The sequence below is a fragment of the Carlito syrichta genome, unplaced genomic scaffold (genome assembly GCF_000164805.1).
Source record: "Carlito syrichta isolate Samal-C Ts95f unplaced genomic scaffold, Tarsius_syrichta-2.0.1 Scaffold316274, whole genome shotgun sequence".
NCBI lineage: Eukaryota > Metazoa > Chordata > Mammalia > Primates > Tarsiidae > Carlito > Carlito syrichta.
Window position 1 is genome coordinate 221,481 of NW_007260370.1, and position 6,018 is coordinate 227,498.

Below are 6,018 nucleotides of genomic sequence, written 5' to 3' on the forward strand. Positions count from 1 at the left end.
AAAAAAAAAAAAAAAAAAAAAAGAGAGAGAGAGAGAAAGAGAGAGAGAGATTGGTATAGCTAACACAGAAAAAACCCTCTTTGTAACAACTAAATACGGGAACCAACCCAATGATGTTGATGGATATCATCAACAAAGTTCTGAGGGAATACGATATGGTGCATCAACACAATCAAGTGCTTGGCAACATTAAAAGAATTGCAAACTATTTCTGTACACTAGAATGAAGTGATCTCCAGGATATATCACTACATTTGACCCTAAACAACACAGCTTTGTACCATGTGGGTCAATTTATATACAGATTTTCTTCTATCCCTGCCATCCCCAAGGAAGCAAAACCAAGCCCTCCTCTTCCTCCTCCTCCTCAGCCTATTAAAGTGAAGATGAATAGCACATATTCGTTCAATAAATAGTCAATATATTTTATCTTCCTTATGATTTTCTTAATAACATTTTCTTTTCTCTAGTTTTCTTTTTGTAAAAATACAGCATATAATACATATACACAATACATTTTAATCCACTGTTTATGTTATTGGTAAGACTTCCAGACAACAGTAGAGTACTAGTAGTTAAATTTGTGGGGAGTCAAAAATTATATTTGGATTTTTGACTGCATGGGGCATTGGCACTCTGAACCCCCACTGTGGTCAAGAGTCAACTATATTTGAAAGAAAAAGGAAGAAGGAGGAAAGTATGAATAGCATGTTACTCTTTATTTAAGAAGGAGGAGGTATAAATATATATGCTAATATTCTGTTTGTAGGCAACAGCAGAAAAAGAACAATGTAAGCCTAGAAATTTCTTTCATATCAGAAAGCAAGTGATTTGTCAAAGAGGCTAGGGTCATACCAAAAACTCAGCAGCCAATCTAAATGAATTCCCATCAAAGATGAGATAATTTGGGCATCACCAACATAAGAATGACAATTGAAGTGGGTTGAACCCATCCAATGTGTCTAAACTTGTAAGTTCCTGTAATATTTTAATAAGACCTTAATTTTAAAGAACTACTTATTATTTTGAAAACTAGTCCATAAAGGGAATGTATCAAATACTTTTTCTTCTTATCCTTATAAGATCTGTACCTCAGGAAACAAAATCACTGACAAGGAAGGGCTACATTATAAACGTATTCCAGATAAGTAAATTACAATATCCATAATGCAACTTCTCATAAATTAATAGATCTGAGACAGGATTTCATTTTTTTAACTTTTAAATTTTTTATTTTTAAAATTGTGGGTTAGGTATACAAATATTCATTGTGCAGGTACCCTTGTTGATGAAGTGTGCACACCCTTCCCCAGGCAGATTCCAACTACTGCCAATCCCACCTCCCCGCCCCCACACCCACTGCAGTTTCCTGCTACTGTCAATCCTTTTCTTATAGTATTATGATAATTGTTCAAGGTCCACTTATGAGTGAGAACATGTGATAGTGCTTTGTTTCTATGAAAGATCACTCAGTATTATAGACTCTAAGTCCATCCAGGTTGCTGTGAAGTTCATAATTTTGTTCTTCTTTATGGCTGCATGATATTCCATTGTGTATATGTACCACATTTTTAAAAATCCAGTCCTCTTTTGAAGGGCAGATTGGTTGGTTCCATGTTCTTGCTATTGTGAACAATGCTGCGATAAACATACGTGTGCAGGTATCTTTTTTATAGAGTGATTTGAGTTCTTCTGGGTATATTCCCAGTAGGGGAATTGTGGGATCGTATGGAAAGTTGATTTTTAGAACTTTTAGGAATCGCCACACTATTTTCCACAGAGGTTGTACAAGTTTACACTCCCACCAACAGTGTAGAAGTAATCCCTTTTTGCCACAACCACTCCAGCATCTGTTATTTTTTGTTATTGATGATGCCATTCTGACGGGAGTTAGGAGGTATCTCAGTGTAGTTTTAATTTGCATTTCTTTGATGACTAGTGAGGCTGAACATTTTTTCATGTATCTGTTGGCGGCTCGTACAACCTCTTTTGAGAACTGTCTATTCATATCATTTGCCCACTTTGTAATGGGGCTGTTTGTTTTTTTCTTTTCAGTACATTTGAGTTCCTTGTAGATCCTAGATGTTAGAGCTTTGTCAGACGTACAGCTGGGTTGTCTCCCTGCTCTTTTGGTGGTTTGTTGTTGTTGCTGTTGTTGTTGTTGTTGTTTGGCTTTGCAGAAGCTTGTCAGTTTGATGAGGTTCCACTTGTCTAATTTATCTCTTATGTCATGGGCACTTGGGGTTTTGATCAGGAATTGGTTGCCAGTTCCAATTTCCATAATGGTGTCTCCTGCATTTTCTAAGGTTCTTATAGTTTGAGGTTTTATGTTTAGGTCGCTGATCCATTTAGAGTTTATTTTTGTGTATGGGGATAGGTAGGGGTACTGTTTCAATCTTCTGCATGTGGTCAGTCAGTTTTCCCAGCACCATTTACTGAATAGGTTCTCCTTTCCCCAGTGGTTGGTGGTAGAGACTTTGTTGAAGAAGAGTTGGTTGAGAAATTGAGGTTTTGCTTCTGGAATCTCAATTCTATTCTATTGGTCTATATACCTGTTCTTGTACCAATACCAGGCTGTTTTGATTAGTGTAGCTTTATAATAAAGTTTAAAGTCTTGGAGTGTGATACCTCTTGCTTTTTTTCTTCTTCTGAGGACTGTTTGGCTGTTGGTGGCCGTTTATGTTTCCATGTGAATTCCTGTATTGTTGTTTCTAGGTCTGAGAAAAATGTTGCTGGTAATTTGATAGGTAGCGTTAAACCTGTAGATTGCCTTGGATAGAATGGACATCTTAACAATGTTGATTCTTCCAGTCCATGAGTATGGAACATTTTTCCACTTGTTTGTGTCATCTTTGATTTCTTTGAGCAGTGTTTTGCAGTTTTCATTGTAAAGGTCTTTCATGTCTCTGGTTAGGAAGATGCCAAGGTATTTCATTTTTTTTGTGACTATTGTGAATGGGATTGTGCTTTTCATTTGGGTTTCTGTTTGTTTATTATTGGTGTATAGCAATGCAATTGTCTTTTACACATTTATTTTATACCCTGAGACTTTGCCAAGGTCCTTTATCAGTGCAAGGAGATTTTCAACAGATTCTCTTGGGTTTTCGAGGTATAGAGTCATGTCGTCTACAAAGAGGGATAACTTGATTTCCTCTTTTTCTATTTGGCCACCTCTGATCACCTTCTCTTCTCTGCTCTAGCTAGGACTTCCAAAACTATCTTGAACAGGAGGGGTGAGAGTGGGCATCCTTGTCTTGTTCCAGTTTTCAGGGGAAATGGTTTCAATTTCTGTCTGTTAGCAGTATGCTGGCTGTTGGTTTCTCATACATGGCTCTTACTATTTTGAGGTATGTTCCATCCATGCCTAGATGTTCAGGGTTTTTAAATGAAGGGGTGCTGGATTTTATCAAAAGCTTTTTCTACATCTAATGATATATTCATGTGGCATTTATTTTTATGTTTGTTGATGCATTTAATTACATTTATGGTCTTACAAATGTTAAACCAGCCTTGCATGCCAGGAATAAAGTTTACTTGGTCATGGCAGATGATTTTTGAGATGTGTTGTTGAATCTGGTTTGCTAGGATCTTGTTGAGAATTTTAGCATCATCATGTTCATCAAGGATATTGGCCTGTAGTTCTCTTTGTTTGTTAGGTCTTTACCTGACTTTGGTATAAATGTGATGCTAGCTTCATAAAATGATTTAGGGAGAGTTCCATCTTTCTCAGTCACCTGGAAGTCTTTCAATAGGATTGGTATAATTTCTCCCTTGTATGTCTTGTAGAATTCTGCTGAAAAGCCATCTGGTCCAGGGCTTTATTTTGTAGGTAGTTTTCTTATGACACCATCAATTACCTGGATTTTTATTGGTCTATTTAGGGTCTCGATTTCTTCTTGTTTCAACACAGGGAGGCTGTGTGATGTCATAAAGTCCTCCATTTCCTTTAGCTTTTCAAGTTTGTTTCCATACAAGTGTACATAGTAGTCTCTGATAATTTTTTTGTATTTTTTCAGGGTCAGTTATGACTTCAACTTTTGTGTTTCTGATTGTGTTTATTTGAACTTTTTTTCTTTTTTTCTTGGTCAGTCTAGTTAGGGGACCATCAATCTTGTTTATCTTTTCAAAGAACCAGCTTCTTTCATTGATTTTTTTCTTTTTTTCTTTTTGTCATCTATGTCCTGGACTTGGGCTTTTATTTTGGTGATCTGGATTCTTCTGCTGAAGTTAGGGTTTTGGTGGTCTTGCTTTTCAGCTTCCTTAGGTGACTTGTTAGGCGGTTAACTTGTGGTCTTCCCATTTTCTTCATGTGTGTTCATTAGCGATATGAATTCCCCTCTTAGTACTGATTTTATGGCAACCTAGAGATTTTGGTAAGCTGTTTTTTCGTTTTTGTTTGTTTCCAGGAATCTTTTAATTTCTGTTTTGATTTCCATGTTGACTCAGGAATTGTTCAGCATAATGCTGTTTAGTGTCCATGTCTTTATAGGTTTGGGGGGAATTTTGTTGGTGTTGATAGTTATTTTATTCCACTGTGGTCTAAGAAGGTCTATGGCAGAATTTCAATCTTATGAAATTTGTTTATGCTTGATTTATGGCCAAGGATATGGTTGATCTTAGGGTACATTCCATGTGGTGATGAGTAGAATGTATATTCTGCTGTTGTTGGGTGGAGTGTTCTGTAGGTATCAATTAAGTCCATTTGATCAAGAGTCACACTGATGTTCTGGATCTCCTTGCTGATTTTTTGTCTTGATGATCTGTCCAGGGTTGTGAGCAGGTATTAAAGTCCCCAGTTATGATAGTGTTAGAGTCAATATCTTTTTTACATTTGCCTAGAAGCTGCTTTATGAAAGATGGTGCTCCTATGTTGGGTGCATATATGTTTAGGATGGATATTTCCTGTTGATGAATTGAGCCTTTTATCATTATATAGTGACCTCTTGTATCTTTTTAAATTTTTGATAGCTTAAGGGGTATTTTGTCTGATATGAAGAGCACAACTCCTGCTTCCTTTTGTGTTCTGTTCACATGAAATTTTGTTTCTTATCCTTTTACTTTGAGTCTGTGAATGTTCATTATGGTGAGATGAGTCTCTTGGAGATGACATATTGTTGCCTCATGATATTTTAGCTATTTTGCCATTCTATGTCTTTTCAGTGGTGAATTTAATCCATTCACATTCAGGCTAATCGTTGAAATATGAGAGTTTGTCCCTGTCATGAGGTTCTTATAGAGTTGTTGCTGTTTCTATTTGTTTGTTGTCTTTCTTTTGATTTTTGGGTTGATTCATGCGTGTTTTCAATCTTTTTCCTACACTGTTGTGAAAAACATTGTCATTCTTTTTTCCCTTTCTTCTGTGTTTAATACTTTCTTAAGTGTTTCTTATAGAGCTGCTCTAGAGGCAGCGTAAGTTCTTAGGGATTGAATGTCTTGGAAATATTTTAATTCTCCCTCACTGATGAAACTTACTTAGCTGGGTAGGTTATTCTTGATTGAAATTGTTTACCTTGAGAGTTCCGGTAAGATTGTGACAGCATAGGCAGGGCTGTGAGATTCTCCAAAAGTGAGTTCCCAATAAGACTTACTTTCCTTCCCACAGCCCCCTGCCCACTGCCAGCCGCACCAGTCTGAGGCCTGAGACCCTTGGACCCGTGCAAGGCCAGCTATTGAGGCCTCTCATCTGCTACTGCTCCACCATAGGTGGCCCCAGGCCCCAGCCATGTGGAAATCCCAGCTCCCTCCCCAGCTACAATGTCTCACCCAGCCCCAAGCCACCAGCCACCACCTGTGGAGGCCCTTGAATACCGCCTTGTGGAGATCTGGGTTCCCTTGCTGGTTACACTGATCTGCCTGGCTCTCAGCCACTGCCAGCTCCCTCCCTGAATGGGCGCCCAGTCCAGTGGGCCTAGTGCTCACTCCTCAGAGTTCCAGCTCCCCACCCTGGGTTCTGGGCCCACGCCCAGCCCTATTTCAAGCTGCCGTCACCCAGGGAAGCTCTAGGCACCCACTCCTCAG